Source organism: Falco peregrinus, chromosome 2 (assembly GCF_023634155.1).
Source record: "Falco peregrinus isolate bFalPer1 chromosome 2, bFalPer1.pri, whole genome shotgun sequence".
Taxonomy (NCBI): Eukaryota; Metazoa; Chordata; class Aves; order Falconiformes; family Falconidae; genus Falco; species Falco peregrinus.
In genome coordinates this window covers 125364833-125391685 of record NC_073722.1, presented here as the reverse complement: position 1 = coordinate 125391685, position 26853 = coordinate 125364833, and the positions used below count along the sequence as shown (strand labels likewise).

Below are 26853 nucleotides of genomic sequence, written 5' to 3'. Positions count from 1 at the left end.
TTATTGTGCATTTCTCTTCTCCTTTAAAATATAGAGAGAACATCCACGTAGAATTTTTTTGGCAGGCTTAACTAAAAGTTATTGTTTTGATACAGGAGTGAAAGTGTCTGGCCTGGGTTATGAAGGAGATGGATAATAATAATAATAGCTCATGCTGAGCTTGAAATCTAAGATTCAATGCAGGGACAGGAATGATCTAAGCTCAGGTGAGTTTATTGAGCCTAGCTTTGTGTGTGAAATGTCGAGGTGTGTGAATAATGCAGAAAAAAAGTATATTTGTCACCTCTCACCACCCACCACCCCCTTTTTTCAAAAAAAAACCGTGAGTGCAAAGCACTTTCCATTGGTGAAGCGGCTATTTCCAGCCCTCTGGTGAAGGCTGTGGCTGCCTGTGCCCGGCTTTCCATCCCCTTTGGAGGGCGATGGGGTTCTGCATCCCTGTGGGCTGTGTTGTCAGGATGGGCTCCACTGAGGGCTGCAGGGGCTGGATGCGGGACCTCGGGTCCTGTGAGGTGAACCCCGGCTTTGCCCTGGTGATTGCACCACCGGGGCCAGACCCTGCCGCGGGCTGCCTGTCCATTGCCTCCCCACGGGAGGGGGGGTGCCGGCAGGACCCGCAGCCCGGGGAGCACCACGCTTCCAAGGCTGGCACGCTGCTCACTCGCAGGGTGGTGGCACACGGTGCCACGGCACTTCCAGCATCTGGTCAGAGCAGACAGGCCACAGCAAAGGGCCTCCATAGAGTAAACTGCCTAAAGCCCAGCGTATTTATCTTGGAAAACAGGCAGGGTTCGGCCTTCCCTACCAGGAATCCCGGTCGAGGCCAGGAGCCAGGGTGGGAATGTCAAAACCTGCTGCCGGTGCCTCTGGGGGTGAGGGAGGATCAGGGTCGCCCGATGCCGCAAGCCCAGGGATAGGGGCAGCTTTGCCACTGAATGGTTTTAACCAGACTCAGGGTGCTGTGAGAGCCATGGCACGCGGCCGTACATCCCCGTGGCAGCGTGCGGGCGCTCTGGTCCCTGCAGCGGTCCCTGCGGCTGGGCTGCAGCTCTGCCCACCACTATCCACTCGCGAGCAGTTCTGCTGCCCTCGAACACCTCTCCAAAGTGGGACTGGGGGGAGGAGCGGGGTTATGATTTGATTTAGATGGGATAGAAGGAAGAACTGTTTTGTGAGGATGGTGGCGAGGCGCTGGCACAGGCTGCCCAGAGCAGCTGTGGGTGCCCCATCCCTGGAAGTGTCCCAGGCCAGGTTGGACGGGGCTGGGGGCAACCTGGCCCGGTGGAAGATGGCTTTGCCGAAGGTGGGTTGGACTAGATATTCTTCGATGTTCTAACCCAAACCGTCTTACAATCTATGGCAGGCCTTAGCCAGTGACCAGGAAGAGGTGTCAGTCCAAGGTCTGATCCTCACCCATGCACTGTTGGAGTGGGAGGCACCCATGCATGCTGTGGCCCCCTCGGACCCCCAGGAGTGGCTGTGCTCCCTTCTTTTGGAAGATGCTGCTCCTACAGCATCTTCCTCAAAGGCAAAAGCATTTTCTGCCTCCATGGATCACTGGTGACTTCAAGTTTTAAAAATAAGCAAAGGCTCCAGCACAGCCCTGCACGCGATGTCTAGCCAAAATGCAAAACTTTACCACAGTGCACAAGTGGGCTGTGTTTTTCCGACCAGGGAACAACGTTAGGGCCCTTTCATCACCTTTCTTTTGCACTTCTTTTAAAAATGATTTAAATTGGAGGCAATAGTACTGAACCTCTGACACTCAGACAAGACTCCCTGAATCACACACTTAAACTGCATCCATTTTCTGTAACCACTTTGCTTGCAGCTTTTGTGGTTTGTCCTATTTTTTTCTCCCAAGCATTTGTTCTTTCCACTCTGTTTGCTATTTGTGCCATCTTCGTGAGATTTCATTTGATTTTTTTCCCTCAATATAGGAGAGAGTGCTGGTGACCGCTGGGGTTCATTTCCCAATCCTAGTGTTGATGCACTCCAAAAACCGAGGCTTGCTTCCAGCCCTTCTTGAGCACTGGCGTTAAAGATGTTGTGCTGAACCCTCAGTCCCTGCGTCTACCGCTGAGGAGAACACACAGCAGAGGAAAGTAAAATTCCAGATCGCTCAGCAGAAAGGAAAAACCTGCTTGGAAACCCCTCTGAAAAGGGGCCAAGCAATAATCTCATGCTGTGTGGGTGAGAATGGCAGTATCTCCCTTGGATTTAGATGGAGCAAGAGCTGCTCGCACCCACTCAGCATCCAGCCTGCTACATTTACAGCCCGGATTTTGAACCAGCTGAATGAAAATACTTGTGGGCAGCAAAAATAGCCAGTGCTGAAAACTGGTGTCTGCTGAGGGTGGAAATTGCTGGGAGTTCCTCCGTGGCTGCAGCCGATCATTAGAACCTGTGTCATAAATAAGACGCGGTTGCGTGGTGTGCCACGGCCGGGCTCCCTCCCGCTGCGGCGGCACAGAGCCCGTGCGCCCCGGCCACAGCCCCGGTGTGCTCGCTGCCCCTTGGCCAGAGCCCTGCTGCCGGGTGGCTCCGGGGATGCTGGTGAATGGCTCCCTGAGAAACAGGCCTTTTTGGGGGGCTAAAAAAAGATGCATCGTGCATTTTTCCATTGCATCAGCACAGTATGCAGTGTGATGGAGGAGTCTGTCACCCCAAACGTTAATGTAATTTCTACTCCCTCCCTGGGAGCACAGCTCTTAGTCTTGCGATGCCAGGTAGGAATGGGATTATGTGAAGCCACTGGGGTTACTGCAACTATAGTGTGTTCACAAAGCAGAATTTAGCCCTTATGTGTATGTAAACGTGCCATGCAAATGTATGCAAACTCAAATTTTATATGGCAAGTATATCAGCTGGCAAGGTATAGTTAAACAATGTAATCTGGAACTCTGAAGGAAAATGTTAATGCTGTGCAAACCTCCTGCTCTGGCAGTGGGAAAGGCACTGGTGGCAGAGTGAGCACCAGCCTCCTGGAGCCTCCTCCTGTGGGAAGGACAAGCGGGTTCATCCCCTGCCTTCAGGCACGATGCCCTTCAGAGAGCAAGGAGGGGAGAGCTGCTGGACGTTGCTGTGGGGATGCAGAGGATGCTTTTGCATTTGAAGAGCCCAGCCTGAAGGGTCAGAGCAGGACCATGGAGCTGACCCCTCCTCGGGCTCGCATGGGCTGGCAGCCACACGGGAAAGCGGCTCTGCTCCCCGCTCTGCTGTCGGGGGTCCTGGGAGCAAGGGGTGTGCAGCGGCCACGGGCCAGCAGCCAGCAGAGGGAGAGTTGGAGCGTGAAGCGTGGCTCTTCCCAGGGTTTGTTTCCCAGGAGTACTGGTTTTGAAAGCTGTATGTTGCCTTTGGATTTTAGCAGCTGTAAGGAAGCCCTTTGCCTCTCAACAGATGCTGTCTCGTGCAAAAAATGGTGATGCCATCACCAGTGTTTTAGTTGGCAGAACCCAGTGTCAGTAAACTGGGTGATCTGGTACATGTCCCAGTCTCATATCCTCCCGTCTCCTGCTCTAGGAGTGGAGGGAGGAGGGATGGGTGCATGTGCCCTGTGCATGCAGCAGCTGGGGCTGCTGCCAGCGCTGCTTTGCCTTAGCAATATGAAAGAGAAGGATATGCCTGGCTTTCACCTGGAGGTCTCTGGGGTCCTTTGATGGACAGTGCTGGGAAGCACAGGATGACACAGCCACACCAGTAGCCACATCGGTCACAGGGGTGCCTCAGGCTCCCCCCTGCCTGGGCTTCACCTCTCCTTGCAGCACAGCAGAAGCACTGGCCATCAGCTGTTGGTACCTCGGTACTGACTCATTCATTTTTTGATGCTTCCAGGGCTGGCTCTCAAAGCCCATGTGGAAATGCTTGAGCAGCCATTCTAACCTTTGGGCTGCAATAATTAGCCTCACATGGCATCTGATCTGCAACATGTGGCCTAGGCCATTACTTTGCTTTAGCTGCTTGTTAGGCCCTAATCTCTGTTTGATTTCAAGGTGAAACCGATTTGAGTTTCCTGGAGTTTCTCAAACGAGCTGCAGGGGTGCTGCCCCCTTCAATCCTGCTTGTCTCCCCCAGCTGAGCCTGTGTCTGGAAGGAGGAAGGAGTCAGTGATCACCTGCTGAACCCGGTCCTCTGGGTGCCGTCCCCGTGATGCTGCAGGGAAAGGAGGCGACACTTGGTTATACTGGGTCCTTGCTGATCTGAGGTATCCGTGGGCTCATGAAGGAGCAGGTGAGTCACCTCGAGAGGAAGGTTTGAATTCTGCTTGCACGGTCCTAGGTGGGTACATTGTAAATTAGCTACTTGTTGTTACAGATGTTTGAAGCTTTCCATGTCAGCTTTGCATTTGGTTTCCCTTCTGCCCTAATTGAGACCAGAAATCCAATTAGACAATAATCCTTTCCTTTTTGAAGTCCCTGGCTGCAGTGTCACATAATCTGAGATTGTGGGTGTTGTGCTAGTGATGGGACCAACTGGCCACAGTGAAATCCTTCCCTGGTACAGATGATGAAATGCATTTTTCAGATCCATCCATCGCCATCCATGTCAGGAGTCGGCATGTGCTGTACTTTGCCGTTCCTATTAGGGCCAGCAGATGTTCAAACAAGGGGCTGTGGCATGCACAGCCTTCTTGCTGTTACTGATTAGGCATGAGCCCGTGCCCCATGTGGAAGGGACGGCTGCTGCTTGAAGTGGCTCGTATTTATTTGCACAGATGCTCTGGGTGAAGGGAGGTGGGGCAGATATTTCAGCGAGGCCCCTTTAGGCAAGTTCCCCGAAAGAAGCTTGTTTATAAGTGGCATTTCTTTGATTCAGAGGTCTTGGGGGCAGTTATGAGCAGCTCCTCTTAATGCCAGCTGCAGAATGGCTCTCCCTGACTGTGGGATGAGTCTGTAATGCCTGTCCGAGGAGCTGGACATGGCTTTGTGGTTCAGCACAGTGTTGCTGTCAATTAGTCGGCTCCTTAAAATATAGTAGTGCCCTGGAAATTGCTATCCTTACAATGCATTCAACATAGGTGTTATGTATTTTTAGTAGGAGTATATATATATGTAGCGTATGTGTATATATGCAGTGTGTACCCACCTGTTTACAGACATACACTCTTGGTTTGGTGTATGTTTTGCAGAGACTTTGAGGAGTTCAGATATGTTTAGAAGTTTTTTTCAACATTAGAAGTTAATGCTCGTGTATCAGGCTTAAGCACCGTGCGCCCAGTGGTTTCTGAGCCTGAGGGATGTTCGCAATGACCATTCGGAGCTGGAAGGGGGTTGTGCAAGCCCCGAGCTGGCCAGTCAGCTGCAAAACCAGACTGCTGCCCAGAGGAGCAATCAAACCCCATCCCTAGGCTTCCAGTTGCAAAAGCCAGCTGGTAGCTTGGGTAACTGTTGCCTCGCAGTAGATGAGCTGCTTGGGGCTTGCTATTAACCATGGGTGGGAGCTGGGGCTCTGAGTGTGCTGCGCGGAGCTTTTCAGCCCAGAAGCACAAGAGCTGCAAAGCTCGAGCTGCTCAGATCAGCTGCATCTCCCTTCCCTCCTTCTCTCCTTCTGTCTGCTACAGAAAAACAGGAAGCTGCACCAAATTAGCTCGGCAGCTGAGCCTCCCGAAAGCCACAACATGGCAATTGTAGGCATCACTCAATTGTTTTTTTCTTACCCTGCAGCAGCTGTGCATTAGGACAGCAATTTGATTTGGTGTCTCAGCCTGGTATTGTAGAAGAAAGAAAGAAGGGGGGAAAAAAATTAGGGGGAGAGATTTTGAGCTCTGGGCCTCCCATTGCATTTTTTTTATCCTTTTGCCATCCTGGAAAAAAGAATCAAAAATAGCTCAAACCCCATTTTCCTGCAGGATTACATTAGGCTGAAGAGATGACAGAAACAGCACTGTCGGGCTCTCGATGCTTTCATGCCTCATTGGGCAGGATGGAGTCGTGCCCCTGTGCAGGGAAGGGTTCTGGTGGAGCCGGGCTCCGGCCGCAGCGCCGAGGGCTCAGGGATGAACCTTCTGCCAGCAGGTTTCCCCAGGGAATGCAGCTATGGCCATGTCACACCTCCCACGGCTTGGCACGTCCTCTGTAGCGACTTGCACACTCCAGCACCACTGAAGTACTTTTAGACGGTTGTTGCGTGGCTGTGCTTTTGTCTGAATAAAAAAAGCCCAAACAAACCTAAAAACCCAACATAGCATAATGTAATAATTTCAGATGGGACTGTTTCAGCCATTAATTTCAAGTATGTTTTCTTGTGATGGGCATCAACAGCATCAGTGGTAGAAAGGATGTTCTTGTACCTGGGAGATCAATGTCTGCAGGAATGATAATGTGATGGGTTGAAGCCCAAATGTGGACGAGTGGAGGTTGGGAAGGGGGAAAGTCCAAAATTTTGGGGAATCCAAAAACCTGTGCAAAAGGAAAAGACAGAAAAAATGGGTCACTAATTCTGGGAAGGTTTGTAAAAGCCAATTAAATGCATCATCTAGAAACACAAGCCACTCTATGCTGGTTTAGAAAGGAACAATTTGCCCCAAAGGGGCACGAGGAATTTCAAGGGAAAAGAAATGAAGCCTCATGCAGTGGGACACGCCTGCACCGCTTGTGCTGCTCTGGCTCATCCTGTCTTCAGCATGACGATTCTCTGTTAAAAGGGCAATTGTGCTTAGTTTAAAGTCATTTTAGCAAGGCTGGCAGGCCAGACAAGGGTAACACAGAGAGATTCAGCCTTTATTTTACCAAAATTTGGGTTTTTTTCTCTTTTCTGCACTTTAGTTGTTTCCCAGCCTGCTGATTCCTCCAGCCTTGCCTTAAAGCCCTGATTCTCAGCTGGCAAAATTCCCCTTATGCCTGTGATTTGACCCATTATTTGACTTGTTTGCTTTTGGCTGTTCTCCAAATATACCTTGCTCCCAGATGCCTCCATTTGTGGAGGCTTTAGATTGAAAGCTAACTATGCGTATTGATGAGTTAAATATAACCACAACACTTATTTTCTGGGGGGAAAAAAAAATACTAGCAGCTAGTGAAAGGGTAGGAAAAGTGTTTATGCAGGATGCGGACCTCAGTGCACTGCTGGTTTTGGCTAGTTGAGGCTCATGCAATGTTACCCTCTGATAGGGACCTGCTGCTCGGTGTGGCCACAGCTGCCAGCTCCACAGCGATGGGATCCTGAGCCGGAGCGAGTGCCCACAGATCTGGACAGGGACCCAAGCGCTGTCACCCGGGGCTGCCAACTCCTTCTTGCAGCTTTGGGCAAAGCAACTAACACAAAGCGGAAGCCCTCACGAGGACCAAATTCTTCCCCAGCCTTTCAATTAGCTTCTAATCCCTTCGCTCCCATAAAATCTCAGCTGCAGGCTGCCCCTGTTTGTGTATTTCCACTGGCCACGAAAGCCACCTCCCTGAGCATCTGTCTATGCGGTTTAGGTTGAAACCTCTCTCCGTGCCAATGGCCACACCTCTCTGCAAAGAACATGTAATTGCAAACTTTTTATTTTTTTTTTCTTCCTTTTCCTCCCATTTAATGTAAAACAAGCAGACACCCGTCACCATCCTCTGCTTCAGCTCTGATGCAAACTTTTTCCACCTGGCCAAGTCAGGCATTCAAAAAATATAAATAAATATAAAAATAAAAAGGGGGCGGGGGGGTGGGGAATAAAAAAGAGGCCGTCAGTAGAGATATTTTTAAACACATGACACAGAGGAGTGTGACACACTTGGTGTTCTCAGTGGGTGGGTGCAGTGTTATTTCATGTTATTCTTGTCGCTGGGCCCAGCATTACAAGTGTACACGTTATTAGTGGTGACTGATAATAGCGTGTGGCACCACTGATTGGTTCCAACCTGCCGTGAGGGTCCGGAGGGCTGCGGCAGTGTGTGCCGGGGAGGGGTTGGTGGGTGGGTGTCCAGCTGCAGCCCCGTGCCGATGGTGCAGGTGTTCTTTATGCCACTGAGCATCATTAGAATGGGGAGGCTCCAAATAAGGGGCATTTCATTGCCTTGCTCGTACCCTGTTCTGCTTGGGCATGTCCATCTGAGCTGGCATTGCTGCAAGTCCATCTTTGCGCGTCCAGTTGTTCACCTGAAGGGTACTGGTCCGCAGGTATGGGTTCTGGGGATGGAGGGAGCAGGGACCACGCGTGTGCGGGAGTCAGGGAGGTGGTGGTGAAGGTGGCAGAGGCTGATGCCAGCCAACGTCTGACAGACTCTTACATGAACCCGTGGTTTTATAGCCCTATAAAAGGCAGCTGACAGAAAGGTTCTGATTTCGGAGGCTCCAGCTGAGCTGGGAGGAGCCGGCCTCGTCTCCGGCGCCGGAGCTGTGTCTGCTGGTGCCGAGCCCCGGCCGTGACGTTGGGGAGGGAGAGCCAGGATGGGATTCCCAGCGTGCTGGAGGGCAGGAGCTGCGCGCTCACCCCAGCCATCCCCGCAGCCCTGCCAGCAGTGCCGAGCTGCTGCTTTCCTGGCTCTCCTCTTGGAGACTGTGTGCAATGCTTGGAAGGGACTTTTCTAGCACCTTGCTCCACAGGGTGGGCACATCTCCCTCCCTTCTCTGGTTCTGCTGTTGGTGGCTGCGCTGCAGGTACAGCAGTTTGCAGGGAAGGATGAGGCCAGCTGAGGTCCTCGGTCTCCGTTTGTCTCCAGCATGCGTATGCCAGCACGATGGGCAGAGCTGGTGTAAAGCAATACAGCTGCACGGTGTGGTCCGCAGCTGGGTCCCTAGCGTGGCCTCTCTCGCTCGCGGGTTTGCTTTCTCTTCCCTGCCCGCTTCTCGCTGCATCCACTCATTTCTGGGAGACACTTAAACACCTCGCTGGCGCCAGGCCAGGTGACTTGGCTCGGGTCCCTTCTCACGCTCACCGCTTTCTTGTGGATTGCTGCCACCGTCTCTGGGGCTGAGCCCTCGGCAGGACCACGCCAGTGATGGAGCAGGATGGGCACAAGGTAGAACTACAGGAACAACATCTTTAAGATCCACTGACTTTGAAACCTTGAAGATTTCGAGCCAGGGCAGGGGCAGGGCTGGGTATGCACCTTCTGTTCCCGGTTACACTTGAGACAATCGCAGAATGCTTGCTCTCAGTGCAACATGGCCTGGCATGTAGGTTTATTGTTGGACTCAGGGATGCTCCATATGAACCAGACTTAGCCCTGAGTTACCAGCTCAGAAAACAGGGAAGTGTCCTCCTCATCCCAAAGCAAAGGCAGCAAGAAGAAGCTACAGACTTGGAAAAAGGAGAATTAACCTTCTAAAAAAGTTAAATTTCTGTTAAAGACTATAAGACATGGATAAAAGGAGAAACTAACCCCTTGGAAATGTTCGAGACAGGTGTGTTCTGTAAAGCTGGTAACTGGAGGGAAACTGTCTCTTGGCCAATTTCTCTATGAAAGATGGGGAAACTCGCTGTGAAACTCAGCCTGTGGGATGTGCTGCTTCATCACCTGTTATCTGTGCAGAGATGCAGGGCCAGCTTGGAGGCTGCTGCACCTCGGCTGGGTGCTATGTCACTGGAAAGCAGGGAAAGAAAATGAAAAGCAAATCCCTGAGCCTTCCCTTTCTCCCACTCAGCCTGCCCAGGAATCTCCGTGGTGCTCCTATGCCTTGATCCCCCACCACGACCAATGGATCCTGGCTCTTTTTTTATGGAGACTCCCCACCGAGGTAGACGCTAGTTAAAAGGTTACTACCCAGCTGTGAAATATGTAGACAGGGTAACAGCTAAATGGCGGAGTGACCTCATATCTCATATTTATTGACTAAATGTGGCTTGAACTAGTCACCACTAGTAAAATAAACCACAGCCCCAAGTACTGCAGGATTATTCCATGGCAGACAGACTCCTGGTTCCTTGTCACACTCTTTCTTTCACTTGAAATAATAAAAAAAAAAAAAAAAAAAAGGCAAAACCGTTGTTATTAATCACATTTCATTTACAAGGTAGGTCCTGCAGCAACCCTTTCAGTGCAAGCTTACTTTTTCCTATGAGAAGAGCTGGGAATCTCCAGTTTTGCACTGAGAGGGAGCGAAAGAGCTCTCTGGATTATGTTTTTGCCAATGTCTGCCTCAACAAAAAGCTTGATCAGCCTAGGACAGAGGTGTTAGGCTTTAACAGAGCGAGCTGGGGCCAGGTGGCTTTTTTGTGACATCTGTGTCCATGTCACACTTGCTAACTCAGTGATGAGAATTAGCTGTGAATAATCAGGGAACTGCCTTAGGTTTTGTCTGCTTGAAGAAGTTGATGTTGTGTAAAGGTAAAGTGATTAATTTCTTACTTCTATGGTGAATTAAACCCATTCAGTGTCAGAGATGTCTCCAGCCAGTCTAAACCCTCTGAAGGCAGGAGTGGCCATGCCATGAGTATTAAGGGCTTGGTAAGTGCACTGGGGGCTGCAGCATGCAGAGGGGTGCATTGGTAATGCTCCCAGAAACAGGGAAACTCCACTTTCACAGTCAAAGGGCCATTCAACTCCAGCTTCTTTTGCACAGCGCCCAGAAGAGATGGGGGAGAACCGGGAAAAGCTGCAAGGACTTGGTTTTTCAGCTTTGCGGTCATGACAGTGGTTGCCCACACTCAGCATAAAGAAACAGGAGAAAATTATAATCAAAACACTTGGAAGCATCAAGGTGAGTGGCTTTGTGATTCTGGGTGCTGTTGAACCAGGAAGCAGAAATTCAGTTTGTTCCATTCCCTGGCACCCTGATTGCTCTTGGCATCTCTGTCTTGCCATGGCACATGCCCTTTCCACCAGCCCCTGCCACGCTGCGCCTGGCCTGGGCACTGCACCTGGCTGTTGCACGCACAGCATCACCTTCCCCAGTCCCACGAAGTCACCGGCTGAGTGACCCATTTCTTGTTGCCTCCTGACCCAAAAGCCTGCGGGGTGTCGTAAACTGTCTGCGTTGTGGTTTATTAGCTCATGGCTGTCTGCGGGTCCTGGGGGGCGGTGGGAGCCCGGTGCCACAATAACGGTAGTCTGGGCTGGAAAAGCCACAGCACACTGCAGGTGTTGCTATAACGTACTGCCCGGGATTACCTTTTTGGTCAAAACCCATGATGCAGTGTTTCCCTTTGGAGATTTACATGCACATGGAGGGGGGGATGCCGAGTATTGGAAAAAAGATGGACTTGGTACTGGGGTGGGATGCAGATGTTACTGCGTGAGCCCGTGTCAATGTGAGCTGTAAACTGCAGGCTCAGAGCCGAGCAGCTCTTGGTGGCTGCCTTTCAAGATGCTAATGCTGCAGAAATTCCGCCCCCCCTCGCCCATCCTTCCACTCCCCACCCACTAATTTCTCAGCTAAACTATTAAAGAGCTTCAAAATTCAAGGGCTGACTGAGAATGATTATTTGGAGGTTGCTAGTGATACCTAGATACCTAGACTGGTCAAAAGTCTTCTTGGTCATGTTACCTGGGATCTGATACTAATTGTTATCGTGGTTAGTTTTTCCAAGCTAACGTGTAAAAAGATAACGAGGGTCAGAGAAGGGAGAGGAAATGGCCTCGTTAATGCTCGGCAGAGATAATCGTTCCTGCTTCTGGCTGGGGGGAACTTTGCCGGCAGAGAACAACTGGAGCATCTTTCCCCACTGGTGTGACACCCATTCGTCCCTATAAAACTGGGTCACTGAGACTCAAGCCCTCTCTCTTTTTCCTCTTTTATTTAGGTAGGAAAAAGTAATTGTCTCCTACTGTCTATGGTAATATTTTGGTAGGGGAATAAATATCAAAAAGGCATTATAAATGTCCTGAATTACCGCAGCACTATTGCAGAATTCTGCATTTAGGGAAGCTTCACAAATGGTGAAGCTGGTGAATTGCTACTTTTCAATCAGAAAAAAAAAAAGGCAACTTTATTGCTTGCTTGCCTTTATTATCCTTTGATTTGTTTAATTTCCTGTCTCTGACTTGAGCAGGACACTGGTTTGATTTGTGTGTCAGCTACGTTTACTTGACACATGATGAACAGGGTTTGAAGACTTTGTTGGGGCATTTGTGCTGTTTGATTTCACCTGTGCTTCTGGCTGTCCCAGTTCTCCAGCGCTGAACCCAGCCACCTCCGGGCTGGGGTCGCCGACCATCCTCCAGCTCGGGGCTGGAGCCATCACGTTTCATGGTTTCCACCTGAGGTCATAAATCATGCCGGAGCTGGATTAAAGCTTAGGTTAGATTCACTGGCAGTTTTGCTATTTTCACTGAACCTTGCAGTGATTTGGATGTGAGCTGAAGATTTATGCGTATTTGCAGAGCCCACGGTTCCAGGTCAGGGCTTGGACTGAGGCATTACCAGGGAATCATTGCTTCCCTGAACGTCTTTGGTGGCCTCATCTGAAGCAAGAGACATTGCTAGGAAAACGTTTCCAGTGCTTATCTCCCTGCTGAGTATCCTTCTGAGAAGTGAGAGACTTGATAAAATAAGCCCAAAAATGCTGATATAAACATTGCTTAGGAAAAATGTGATCTGCCCTCGTTGTGCTTAACTCGGAGAATATCGGAGCCTGCATGTAACAATGCTGGGGGGAAAAGCACATGGGCAGATCGTGAGCAGAAAACTAAAAGTGGAGTGCAACATAGGTTTTATTTTCCTTTACTAATCTCAGTACATGCAAATGGGAGTCATAGATGGATGGGCTATCTCGGGGAAACCCCAGCTCTGTGTCCCTGACATCAAGATAAATGGGCTGACATGATACTGGTGTTTGAACCAGGGTGATAGCCTCCAAAACATCCTGTCCCAGAGCAACTCCCCTCTCAGGAAAGGTAACTTGGATGGTCTGTTTGTTACAGCTGTTCCCTTTGCCGAGTGGTTCCCTGATGTGATGCACGTTGCCTTGTAATTGTGGCTATAATTTTCCTTTCTATATTCATCCGGACATCGTTGCCAGAGCTCAGCCCGCTGATGGGACTTTGTTTTGACCTCTGGGCAGGGGGACCAGGCTTTGCATGCTCCCCTGGGATGCTGCGACCTGAGACACCTCATGCTTATCCAGCTCACACGTGCCAGCCCATGTAAGCATCCATATGCGCACATGCACACGCGTTCCCTCGCCGGTCAATCTCCAAATCTGTTCTGGAGGAATTGGAGCCATAACAATATGGCAGTAAAAAATAATGAAATGCCATCATAAAAAAGATGTGGAAAAGCAATTATTTATTTATACCTAGGGAACTAGGAATAATACACCTGTTTCGTAGGGATGGCTGGCACAAAGCTGGCATTGCATAGTGGTACTTAATAATTTTTTACCGCACTTTATAGGCCCTTTCCTGCAATTAATGCTAAATAAAATCAACATTTCTCCAACTTGAGTTTCTGGCTCTCATTAACTCCCTTCTTGCCATTCATCATCTCTTTCTCTTGCAGTATCTTTTTTTCTTTTGTATGTATCTTGTGAATTTTTCTTCGCTCCTCACCTCTCAACGCTCTGGCCTGTGGCAGCTTCAAAGAGCAGCACCCACTCTCTAATTGAATTAACTGAGATTTCCCAGCCTGGTGCAGGATCATTCCAATCCACAGGGTTTAGCAAGGGCTGCTCACCCAGGCGGAGCGTAGTCACCTACCCAAGGGGCAGGGATGAGCCCCAGAGCCCTGGCAAGGGGCTGGGTGGCAGCACCCTCCCCCTCAACAGAGCCCACAGCTGGGAGGGTGGCAAAGCAGCCTGAACCACAGGAAACCCATGGAGGACCAGATTTACAGCTGATGGGTGGCAATGCAAGAGAAAGGCTGGAAATGTAGACCAGCATCTGCTCAAATGAATTGGTAGATAAATCAATGCGGGAAGCAAAATGCTATTGATGGTGCTGGGAGGTGATTTCAGGATGAAACTGAGTTCTGCACTGAATTAATTGTCTTTCTCTGTTATTTCAGGAAGGAGAAGCTTCAAGGACTCACAGTAACCAAGAGCCACTTAGAAGTGCTGGAAGATCTCGGTGGTGAAGTGTTTGTCCAGGTCTCAGGAGATGTGAGTTTTCTTGGTCTCTTGCTTTTGCCCCCATCCTCACATTTCCAACTGATTCCAGATTATGTGATTTCAACACTTTCCTTTGTTGTGAACTCGGAGGACGATGCACCCGGGCAGGAACACTGATAACAGGTAGGATGGAAATCCTGAAGAAATAGAAATCATTTAAGGGTCCATTTCACACTTTTAATATTTTCATATTGCAAATATCAGGCAGAAGTGTTTAATGGTGAAAATGTCCCCAGTCTGGTTGATACTTTCTCTGTTGCTTCACTTGATCAGGCAATTTTTCTTTCTGCTGCATCTCAACCTCATGCCCCAAATAACTTCTCTTAATTCCCACCCTAAAAAGGAAAGTGGGAACATTTTTGCTTCATTAATCCCTCCCTTCTGATTTTAAAATTGTGGATTTTCTGGTTTTAGTTTCTATTCCTTCAAACAAAACACACTCCTGATTTTTCACACAGAAAAATATTTGGGATGAAACACCCTCCCTCTCTCAAAACCTCCTACTTGAAAATGCATGGATTTGTTCCTAATGCCACTAAAATTATTTACTATATTTATTATTTGTTTAGGTAGACAAAGTAAGCTGGGAGAATAATAAAAAGGGGGGATTTCCCTGTGCCAGTGGACCCCAGGTGAGAAACTGACCCGTCACCTCAAAGGCAGGAGAGGATCAGCTCCAAGGACGCACACCACAAAGCCTGAAACTGGCATCACCCAGGGCATTTGCAATGGCACGGGGAGCCCTTCCGAGCCTTCCATTCATTACACCGAGAGTTTTTTTTCTTTTTTTAATCAAGAGCAGTTGCAAACATGCCTCAGATTGCAGGACGGCTTTATCTGCCATCTAGTTCAGATGTGGGGAGGGCAGGGGGAAATAGGACCCACATGTTATCAGCTGATATATGAAATAGAGAGAGGATTATTAAGGAGGATAAAGGCCACGAGGAAAGAGGAGCCGTGCCTGCTGCTGAGACCCATCTCTCCCTCCAAGCCTACGCTCCCTCCTCTCCCTCTTCCCTACAAACTCCAGTTAAATGATGAAAGGGCTGGTGTCAGGGCTTCAGAATTTATGTGGATAACAGCGCAGTGAGGCCTGGCATTAGAGAATTAGATCCACGTGTTGCTCCTGCAGGATGATCTATGGGCAGGTTTCTGGGGATCAGCAGAAAAGTGAAATATGACGGTGGGTCTCTGGCTGGCTCTAATCTCGCCCCGCTCCCACGTCCCCTACCTGCCGGCGGCTCCTCCTGGCTGTCTGCTATTACCCAGCCCACGTGCCCGGCTCCACCTTAATTACTGCTCTGTGGCTTGTGGATGCTCCTCTCGGGTGGCCTGTCCATGAGCAGTGGCTTGGGAGCACCGGTCCAGGGCCAGGTGTCCAAAGATGCTGCAGCCTGGCGTGGGCTGGACCCAACAGAGAGATCAGGAGCCTGCGCAGCACCCGGGGTAAGGCTTTTCTGAGCTTTTGCAGAGGCTGTGGAGTTTCATCCAGCAGCTCTGATGAGGGCTGAATGTATTTCCACAATATTTCTGGCAGCAAATCTGCAGCTGTGGCTGGGCACAACCACAGCCTCTTGTTTGCAGAAGCCCATGCAGCCAAGTGCATCAGGGAAGGGGGGAGGTTTGGTGTCAGCATCTCTGCTGGTACCCAGATTTAGTAGCAGGTCTCCCGAGTATCCTTTCCTCCTGGAGGAGAAAAGAAGGGAAGACAAGCTGGCAGTGGCGCCATCCACACAGGAGGGTGGGAGAGCAGCCTGGCTTAGCTCCGTCCCACTGGTGGGACTGCATGTGCTTGTTCAGCTCACCGTGCAGGGAGCTGTTGTCCAACTGCTGCTCTTCTCTGGTGAGCTGCATTCAGACCTGTGGTGCAAGGTAGCGTCTCCTGCCCCAGGACCTGTTTCCCTGCAGGCTGTGGTCCTCCTTGTGCGAGTTTGCTTATTAAATGCATGCCCCCCCACATCCATATCTGAGGAGGCAGCAAGTGGGTATTATACGTCTCTGAAATCTGATTAAACTCAACCTAGACATAATATTAATAATTTAATATTCCCTTGCATATAATATTTTCACTTGCCTCCCACATAGCCCAAGTAAAGGGTTAGAGATTTGCCTCAAATAATATTCTCTCACTGGTTTTCTACTCTGACCTTTAACCTTTCCAGATTTTCCCATTAAAACACAGAGGGAGAAAAGAAACAAGATCTTGTCAAAAAGGAGGAGCTACTGAACTTGTGACCATCATTGGAGCGGGCTCCCCCACTGCTGGATTTGGAATGTAAGTGGCCTCGTTGAAGTCTATCACTACTGAAACAGCCCTCTTCCTCCTGCTCTCCTTGAGGTTAAAGCACCCGTGCTGGTAAGTCCATCCTTGCTCCTGTCCCCTCTTCCATCTGTCCTGGTCTACCACACTCCTACAAGGTGACGGGTGCTGAAGCTGGAGCCAGCATCCCAGGGTTGGTGGCAGGAGAGTGCATCCCTTAAGGACTTTGCAAGCAATAATCCTATCTATACCTTCTGGTCCAGTGGTTGCCTTTTTCATGAGGGCAGGTGACTGGTGACTCCTGCCTGACTGCACCATGAGCCAGGCTTGCCCAGCAATCAATGGTCACTCCTGATGTCAGTCGTTCCCCTTTTGCTGAATTAAATGCTTGCTGAATTGTTTTTGAGAGTTGTTTCAGGCTCTAGCTCCAATTTTTTTCAAGATCAAGCTAAACGCCTGGTTTTGGCATTGCTATTTAGGAATTGTCTTGCTTAGACTCTGCTTGAGTTTCTCCATCCTCAAAATAGGGCTGACGCTAATTGCCCATTTGCAATGCATTTCCAGACGCGTGGCTGTAAAGTGCTATATGAAAAAAACAGGCATTGTTATTATGAAACCTTCAGGAAAAAAAAAAAAAAAAGATTCATATAACTCCACGGTCATTAAAACAAACCTTATGTGGATGGAAGAGACCAGAACTGAATAAACCTTGAGCAAACACAGCCTTTCACAATGAAACACAAACTGGTTTTAATCAGCAGTGCCAAATAAGTTTTATTTTCTGAGGTTTCTTTCCCCCCTCCCGTCTCCTTCTTTTAATATTAGCAATTGCAGAAGAGCACTTTGGTCTGATGAAAAGAGGGGAACTTTGCCCGATTCCTGGTCCTAATGAATATCATTTTTAAAAAACAACAACAAAACACTTCGCTTGGGCTGGCTGGGTCTCAAGTTGCTTTCAGCTACACTAGGATCTCAGCCAGCCTTTCTGAGCGTGTTACCCTGTGGTTAGAGCACCGCTATGGCAAATGCCCATAGATTTTGGACAAAACTGGGTTTAAGCCCCATCAGATGGTAAGAGAGAGCTGACAATCACCTCCTTGTGGCCACACAGCAATTTTTCATTCTGCCTCCCCAAAGCTTCTGTGTTTGTCTGGGAGACAGGAACAGCTTTCTGCCTAGAGGGTGATGAGGTTACGCATCCTGAGCTGTCACGGTGAGTCAACCGCCTGGAGCGGTGGGGTGCCTGCAAGGCAAGGATTGGGAAACGCCCTCGGAGGGGAGCCCGGTGCTGTTCGCTCATCTCTGCCTGCACTGAGGACCTCTCTCCAGCAGGACACCTTCCACACGGGGATGTTCTTGCAGCTTTTTAAGTGTCCTGGCTCCTCTATGGGGTTGATAGCTTGATTCTGAAAAGGTCACCATCCCCACCTTTCACCAGAACAAGACAGTCTCCAACTGGAAGAGGACAGGAGAGCTAATTTTCGTTACAATAATGACACCTATCTGTCTGTTTATTCCTTTGCCTCTTTCCTCCATCCAGACTTTAGGCTCTCCATGGACCACCTGCCTAATGACTGGGATGCTGGAGGCTGGGCTCATCAAATACTTACAAATAGTTACCCCTGCACAAAGCTGACCTGGTGCTGACCACCCAGCATCACAGACTTTCCATTTTCATGTATTCCAGGCGACTTCAGTGTCCAGGGCAAAAAGCTATTGCAGAAGGTCATGTTGACATCTATTTTTGACATGAAAGGTGCCAGCTATAAATTACTAGTGGTGGGATTCATCGAGGAGAAGGAAAAGGGGACTTCCCACTTTATCTTGCTTGCCTCACACCAAATCCAAGCTCATCTCTGGGATGAAGGTGGAGACTTAGCATCTTGTCAGCTGTCAAGGAGGTAAAGCTGGGAGAAAACAGTCCTGTGATTAGCATCCTTGCCAATGCGCACCTTATTTTGTAGTAAAAGTTATGAAGTCTGCTTGCATGTTCATTTGTACGTACTAAATCTGGTGACATGTCTTGCAATGACATGTGTGGAAGATGTCTTTTTGGATGAAGCATGAGTCAGTCTCGTTCCTGCATGGGAAAATTCCAGTCGATGCTACTTTCACTGTCTGGAATAAATGAGCACCCTCCTGGTGATGCCATCAGGCCACGTGAGCACCAGCCAGACCTGGAAACATGCAGGTTTTTGGTAGCTATAGGAGTCTAATATTGTGTAAGTCGTTGGCAAAAGTGTGTGTATCTATTTGCAATCTGTTGCCTCCTGCTAACAGGTTTAGGTCCAGATCAGTAATGGTATTTAATCACCTACCTCTTTGTAATTACATTGGTATGTAAAGTTTTAATTATATTTTGTTCTCAGCTGTGCTAGGTCTGTCATTTTGCATTTGTCACTGGCAAAGACTGTGCACAAAGATGTGCAGTAACTTTAAAAAACCTGCCAGTTCTTAGTGATGCTGAAACCTTCATTTTTCTGCTCAGCTGGTGAACTTGTATGTGCTAAAGCTGGTGATCTCACAAAGCTCGCTCAGCCTCAGGTTCATAAAAATGGCACAGTCATTGCACTGTCAAGAAATATTTTCAAACTGTAATGACAGTGCCCTACAGCAATTTCCTTCTAATGTTGCTTGAGATGATGACAATGACTCATAAAAGCTAGAAGTCTCCAGATTCTTTGGCTAGCAGGATGTCCTGGTGATGCTCAGAGGGTCTCACACTTGGGTGGGATTTTGTGTCTCATCAGCCCAAAGAATGAGTGCATGGTGGCTGGACTAGGCTAAGGAAAAGAGACAAGGAGATAGCAGAGATCGAGAACAGAAATGGTGATATAGCAGGATGAGTTCTGGATTTTGCAAGAAAAAGGCATATTCCTCTTCATTTCTGCATGGATTTATTTATTTATTTATTTATTTTATTTCATTTTATGGCACTTCTGCAGGCACCAGTTCAGGGTCACACAGTCTTGTCACTTGAGGAGAGGGTGGCAGGCTGCCCTGTCCCATCCCCAGTTTTCTACAATAGCACTGGGCAGATTCCCCAGCAATGAGAGAAGGACAGCGATGCACCATGCGTCTGTTGGGTGGTTGAAGTTCTCAGAATCTCTGCTGGAACATGACTAACAGGTGAGCTGCAGAAAGGTGCAAGAGAGACACTGCACAAATGCAGGAGAGTCTTCTTGCCAAAACATGTGCAGCCTGATGAGACAGGGACAGGGCAAGCAGCAAGGAGCCGTGTAACCCCGTCCCACTGGCTCGCTTCAACCAGGTCCATCCAGTGCTCTTGAACCACTACAGGTGATAGTCTCACCTATGAGAATGAACTTCCGAACATGAAGCATCAGCAGTACATCAGCAGAGACAATTCCTGGTGACAGCGGGTCGCATCAGCCAGCCTCTCCGCTGCATATGTCACAAATCAAGTTATTACACGCCCCATCCAATGTGACTCTGGTGTTACTCACCGTGTTTGCTTTCCATCCAACTCCCTGCTTCTGCAGAGTAGAACCAGTCGTGCCAGCTAACAAATGCCATCTAAACGGTGTGGAATGGACTTCTTATGTGCTAGATATGTTAGGTCATGTAAGTCCTTCCCAAGGGGTATAATTAGAGATCACCACACCCGCCTTACACATGTTGAGCTTGACAAGGCTTGTTGGGCTGCAAACCCCTCAGCAGCACAAGTAAACAGCTTGCAATGAAGCCTGCCCAGAGGGCTGGCTGTTCCATCGCGGCGGCGCATCACCTGCTGCCAAATTCATGGGCCTGAGATGTGGAGATGCCTGCCGCTGGGTTTGTGCATAACAGTCACGACAGCCAGCTGGGCGATGCTCTCTGCTCACCACCCGTTCCCATTTGCTCACTGCTTACATGTTGCAACCAACATGGGCTTGGAGGTGACTTGTAGCGCTCTGCTATAAAATATTACTAGCAGGAAAATACCCTTTTCTTTGCACAATTAGTTTGGCCATGAAAATTTTCTATTTTAAAAAATCAGTCTTTCCAAACTGAAGATATTTTGCTTTTTCCATTGCTGCAGCTTCCTCCCATTTTCCAGTAGCATAAATAGAAATGGATTATTTCTTTTTTAACTTCAGATTCTTATTTTGTGAAAAGACAAAAAAATTGCAGAGGTAAATGCACTTGGAAAACCCTTCATTTATTAAAAAAAAAAACCCAAAAGTGATCCAACTCGGAAGGACGTTTCCAAGAGAATATGAGAAAATGTAAGATTTGAAAAGGAATTGCCTTCTTTAATTGACAAGTGGCAGAAAGGAAACTGTTGTTCTTATTGAAACACAGACCAAACCTGCAGCTTATAAACTTTCTGTTGATCTCAGGCTTGTGGTCCCTGGTTCTTTTTGCTTTTCATCTTTGCATCTGGTTTTTTTCTCCCTCTTATTGCCATGCCTGCCTCCTTTTCTCTCTCATGTAGGATGTTGGCTTCTCAAAACTGATCTTCTGTCAGTTTTGAAGTTGTGTTCTCGATCTTACATCCAGAGTCAGTGTCCTTGTATGAAAATATCCCTGCATCATCAGGATATTTCAGCCCACAGAGGCTGTTCATGCAGCTTTTTCTGAAGTGTTTGGTCCAGGCCACACAGATGCCTGGTCTGTGCTGATGCATGCTGGAATTACCCGTGTTTCTAGGGCAAACATCTCAGAAGATCTCTGATCCTCCAGACTAAAAGACCACATCCTTAAAAGGTGAGGAGGATCCCTCCAGTTAAGCTCTCAGAGGGAGGGGGAAAAATCCCGTATTTCCTTTTAATTTATTTATTTTTTTTTAACTGCCCTTCCAAAAAAATAAAATAAAACCCAAGGTGCATGTAGGTATGGAACAGAGCAGGATGTTAAATACGCAACCTACGTCAGCAAGGAGCTTGCTCTTAATCAACCATCCACCTGGAATACCTGGGGGCAAGGAAGGAGGCTGCGGGAACATGTTGCAACAGATGAAGGCATCCCGGAGGAGAGCTGCCACCCAAACAGCCAGCAGGAAGGTGCCTTCAGAAGCCACTTGTTAAACGTCTCCTGCTTGATCCCCACATGACAGCACGCCAGAAGCAGGATGAAAAAGTTCATTCCAATAAGTCCCCCTCCTCATTCCAGCAGGTTTATTATCCTAATTGACTTACGGCACTCGCTTCTAAATGAGCCTGCTTGGAAATGCGATCGGCACCGGTAATTTTCCACTTTATGGCGTACTTTATAATAAATAATTTAAAAAATCATAAATAGCAGTAGTATTAGATCACTGGCGCTCATGAACTAGCCTTAGTTTAAAGTATGGTGTAGTAAAGAGAGGCTTTTTTGATGATGCTAATTTTTGATGATGATAAAAACTGTGTCTGTGTAACTCTTTTGCCATAATTAAATTATTGCTTATAAGAACTTTTGCTTGGTCAAACAAGAGAAAAAAACCCCAATTATAATAATTCCACTTCAGTGTTTTCCATAAGCTCCTAGCCAAGCTGGCCAATAACTAAGGCAAAGAGTAGGGGGGAAAAAAAAGGTATGTATTGTATACTTAAAACTTGGCTAGAAATGACCTTTTATTGTCTAATTTTTTTTTCCATGCCTAAGTTGGCTACTTGAGACAAACTTATTGCCAAGTTTCTATAGTGTGTTATTTTCCTATATGTTATGTGTTTGAAAACTTTAAAATGCTGCCCTCCAAGTGTTTTACAAAGGTTTTGCATGGGCAAGGGTGGAGGAGCCTGGGTTTGATAGCATTACTGATGAAGATGCCGGTGCTAAAAATCTAGATCTATTTTGCTTGCTTTTTTTTATTTTTTGCTTCCCTCCCCCCCCTTTCCTGTTCCTCATGCAGCCCAACATGGCAAGACCTCCAAATGGGCTGTGCTAACAAATGCAGCTGAAGACAGCCATGTGATGTTAATATAAACCTCCTCTGTCAGCTTGGAGAGGCACCAGGCAATCGCCCAGGAATGCTTTTTGCAGCGCCTGTCTCTGCTCGGTGCCACGCGGTGGCATTTGTCAGGCGCACTCAGCCACGGCTCTCGGGAGGGTGCGGAGCCTTTTCCCTCTGTCTGGGTCACCATAACATGTGTCATGTTGTGTCTGAGCACAGGGATGATTTTTAATTAAAAAAAAAAAAAAAAAAAAGAAAAGAAAAGGAAGCAATTCTGGCTTACAAAAACCAACCCCAAAAGCTGTTCCTGTCATTCTGGTGCATCCATAAGGATCCGGCCATCGCGTAACTGATACTTGAGTCATGATAAAAAAAGAAGTGCAGCTGTCTTTACATTTCAAGGGTAATTTCTCTTTGAGTCCCTCATTAAAATCACCACACTGGAATAAATATAAAGACCGGGGGCTCAGGCATATTCTTATTTGGGATCATTGCGTTTCAGAAAGGAAGAAAAATAATTTTAAAGTTTGATGCAATTTTTTTTGTGGTTGTGCAGTTTAAGTTTGCGTTTCACTGCTTTTGCCTCAGAGACATGTTTAATTTCTTTTTTTCTTTTAATATTTAATTTCATTTTCTGTTTTTTATGAAGTCCCACAATGTTTTCTTTGTGGTGAGCTGCCATGGTGTTACCAATGCATCTGAAATATTACAGGCAGAAAGACAGCCACTTGAAAGCAATAATGAGGGCAAGTCTGTCCTAGCTTTTATTTCCTCTATGTATTTTGTCCTATATAAAGTTATACAAAGGATAAGGCTTTCAGGCATCCTGATCCTGCAACTGCTTATAAACATAGTTAATTTTATTATGCAGTGGCACAAACTGAATACATTTCTAACAGAGAGGTATAATGTCTAGCTTTTGAACATGGTTTAGAAATCCAGCTATGGAAAAGGAAATAAAAGTTCAATTTTCAAATGCATCTTGTGACACCAAACATCTTTTAAAACCCTACCGCAAACGATTTAGAAGCAAAAGTCCCACTCAATAAGAGCGGAGCCTAAATCAGTCAAACGTGGCAGAAGGTGATTACAGTCCTGATGGATCCTTTTCCATTTTATGGATTGTGCTATTTTCATGTTCTTATTTTCACTCTGCTGATGGACTCACTCTTTGTTAGCACATTGGTAACCAAGTGCGTATGTAACTCTGCTATGTGCACTGCTGGCATTTGTTGGGTTACTCAAAAGTAGGTCAAATCAGAGAGGACTGAAGGAAAGTGATGGAGACCAAATTGAGAGAGGAAAGGTCATGTGCAGCACGATGAGCGCAGATGGCTTATTATCACTAGGACCATGTGGCAGAATCCAAACTCATCTCACAGTCTGTTTTCATGACACAAAACTCTTTCAGGGACTGCTGAACCTCTGAAAGTATCTGGGTACGTTCTGCATCATGTTCACACTTTGCTGACCTTGCAGAAGCCTCGGAGTAGTTGCAGTTTCAAATCTAGCTTTGCAGACAAAGAGGTTTAGTGCGATGCTTGTGGTGGGATGGAGATCCCATAAATATTTCGGTGTTTGCCAGGTCTCTCAACCCAGACTCAACCCGTTTCTATAGGTTTTCAGAAAGCAGATGAACATTTTGTGGGTCCCACCTTGCTGGGAATCTCTGCAGGAGTGAAAGCAACTCAACAGGAGCTCTTCTCTGTGGATCAGTCCTCACCTTACTCCTGCTCAAAGGCTAACCAGAAAGCAAGCATCAAGCAACTGAAGGATTTACATTGGAACTGGATCCCCATGGATCAGAACATGAATAACACCTCCATCCCCTCCCAAAACTTCCAAGCCTGACCTTTCACAATCCCCATTTCCTGACCAATGACTCCAAAGAAAATAGAGCTGCTAGTTGGTATTTAATGGAAATCTGCGCAAAACTTGTCAAAATACACCACCATGCCTGTCAGATGCCTGGGACAAGACCTCTACAGTAGTTTCCAGAAACCCAGTGCAATTACTTACATTTTAAATTATCTTTAATTGTTGCATGCGAGCTACAGAAACGTTTTTCCCCACGCTGAAGCAAGACCTTGCTATTAGGAGTCACCCCATAATTGCAGCTTTAATAGGGGGACTGCAGCAGGTCAGCCACGGAGGTTAGCGCCGGGCGCAGCAAGGTGAGAGCGGCTGCTCAGCACCAGTAAGTGGAAGTGACACATCACGATGGTCCCATCAATTATGTGGGGGCAGTTTGGAGTGTAAACTTTTTAGTGAATCTAATTACCTCGCCAGATGTTTTAATCCAATCTCCTCGCCTCTCCTCTGCCATCAAATAATACATTGTTTTTTGAGTTCCTGATGTGAAAATGTCACCTTAACTAGGGAATATAGGAAAAACTTGGGGTTTTTTTTTGTGGTTTTTTTTTGTTTGTTTGTTTGTTTTGTTTTTTGGTTTTTTTTCAGGACCTGAGCATTCTTTTGCTACCTGCGAGAGCACAGGTTCATGTGTGACTCGGTACTTGTGGAATTGCACTGAACCAGAATGAACACGCTCGTGGATTGATAAGGGGGTCATGAAGGGTGCAAGACTGATGAAAAATAGATGAGATGATGGTGTAAGTGTGCTCAAGAGCTGAATGACAACTGTTAGTCCGGCAGGGTTGCACTGAAGCAGGTCTTATCGATAGCATTAGAGATGCTGCACCAGATTTTCCGAGGCTGTTTGCAAATTGACCACGTTCCTGTTGACACAAACCCTTGCAAGTGCAGCTAAAAGCAGCCCCGCTGAACACTCCTGATCTGCTTACAGGCTGTGGTCAGATGGGAGCATGAAAGGAAACACTTGCCTATGCATCCAGGAGAGCAGAAAATAGGAATTAACTGGGCATGCAGGTGCATGATATTACCTTCCAGAAGCGTACGGCAGGGAAGGAACCTAGCAGCACTGGGAATGACATTCCTTGTCATTCAGTGAACTGTGGTTTTGGGTTTGGTGGGAAATCTGCGTGTGCAGCTCGTTGTCCAGTCCAGCCTTAACGGCAGTGCACAGAAAAGTCTCTGTCTTTGACAACTTCAAACCGTACCATGAAAAAAACCACAGCCCAAATCAGAGGAATCTCAAACTGTTCGTTGTTAGGACGCCAGCTGAATAATTTGAAGGTCTTTATTTTCACCAGCTTATCATATCAGTAGTTGCTCATCTCCACTTCTCGCCCTGTCCTGTTCCCCAGGAGGAGACTGCTCAGGCTTGCACCAGGCACAACGTTAGCTGCGTGCTCTTGGGATGGAACCATGCAGAGCAAACAATGACAGAAGGCTGTCTGTAAAGACTTCAGCACGTTAGGCAGTGGAGAAGAGCCCAAGTTTCCACGTAAAGGCCTGAACGTATAACAATGACGTGAAACACATGGAAAATATGGAAAATGTGGAATAAGTAATAAAATTATAAATAAAACAAATACAATAAATTGGGAATGCAGTTTTACTCATAATGATTTGTGTTCCTAGTAACCCAAGACTCCCTTACCTTTGGAAAATTGCATGTTTTTCCAATGGGGGAGCTGCCTGCAGGTAACAGGGTTGACGGGTTGTGCGGTGGGTTGGATCATCGAACAGCTCAAGTGTTCAGCAGGGACTGCTGTAGCCTTGCATAAGCCCTTTCTCTGACAATGACTTGCATCACGATCTCAGGGAAAATCACTTAAGCGGCAGTTAGTGCAGGAATTTTGGCCAGAAATGAATCTTGGCTTGTTCTTGGTGGAGAGATTTGCCTGGCGGAGTTACCCAGATGCATCGCGCTGGGCCTGCTTTTTTCCTGGGGTTTGCTTGGTTATTAGTGGCAGCACTTCATGCACTTCCCTCTATGAGTGTGGTCTCCCAGTGAATCCCTGTGGGTGTTCTGGTGGGATGGGGACTCCACTTTGTCATTGCCATGAAAGCTGGCAGGTACTTCTGGATCTCATACTGGGGGGTTGCCTGCAAAAATCTCCACCTTCATAAAATGCTCATACAGAAGCTCTCTTTAACGACCTCAGTATCTTTTCAGCTCCAGAAAGGAATGGTCAAAAGCTAACGCCAAAAAAAAATAAAAATAATTTTTAAAATTTAAAAATAATGCTTTAACCACTGCTGATGCTCTATCATTAGACCAACACTAGTTAGGGTTACAGAATAATTTTATCAAGTGTATGAACTGTGGCTTCTATTTGTAACTAGTCAAAGTTCTGTTGGGGTCCAGGGGCCAGCACCATTAAGGGCACCTGTAGCAAAAGCCAGTAGGACAGAAAGAGTGATAGAGCTGGACTCGGTTGCCTCTGACCCTTTGTCCTAATTAATTAGGTACCAATTTAGATGTGGTCTATTGGGAATAGCTTTGGCATAAGCCAAAGGATAAGGCTTAAATTCATGACTTTTGGGTGGAAGAATTGGTATCCAAATGGACCATCTCAAAGGGCAGCAGAACCCGGAGGAGTGAGGCAACTTGCTCAAAGCCATGATGAGAACAAGAGTGCAACAAAGTGCATTGCCATGGTCTGGGACAATGAAATGCTGAATTATATGAAACTGTCCCTTTGCTGTACATCAACAGTTGGAAAAGTTTCCTTTGATACCACTATGATGATTCATTTTGCTGTGCTAGCAATGGGGGAAAAAAAAAAGGGGGGGAGGGGGGAGCATGAGCAGTGTATGAATTGTGGCTATTCTTCGAGGTGAAAGATCTGAATTTCCATTTCCCTGTGCCATTAGGACTGATAT

The 26853-nt window shown here is 47.5% G+C and overlaps 1 long non-coding RNA gene across 5 annotated transcripts; it reads left to right on the top strand.

The window, feature by feature from the left end:
- The first annotated feature begins 782 nt into the window (after positions 1-782).
- LOC114012206 (uncharacterized) lies at positions 783-24504 on the top strand. Of its 5 annotated transcripts, none has more exons than XR_008746142.1 (5): positions 783-4230; positions 13861-15409; positions 16126-19352; positions 20662-20933; positions 21050-24504. It is a non-coding gene; the product is annotated as an uncharacterized LOC114012206 (long non-coding RNA). The 5 variants fall into 5 exon arrangements; XR_008746143.1 differs by having other exon boundaries at positions 13861-16319; positions 17911-19352; XR_008746141.1 differs by having other exon boundaries at positions 13861-18124; positions 19169-19352.
- The last annotated feature ends 2349 nt before the right edge of the window (positions 24505-26853 follow it).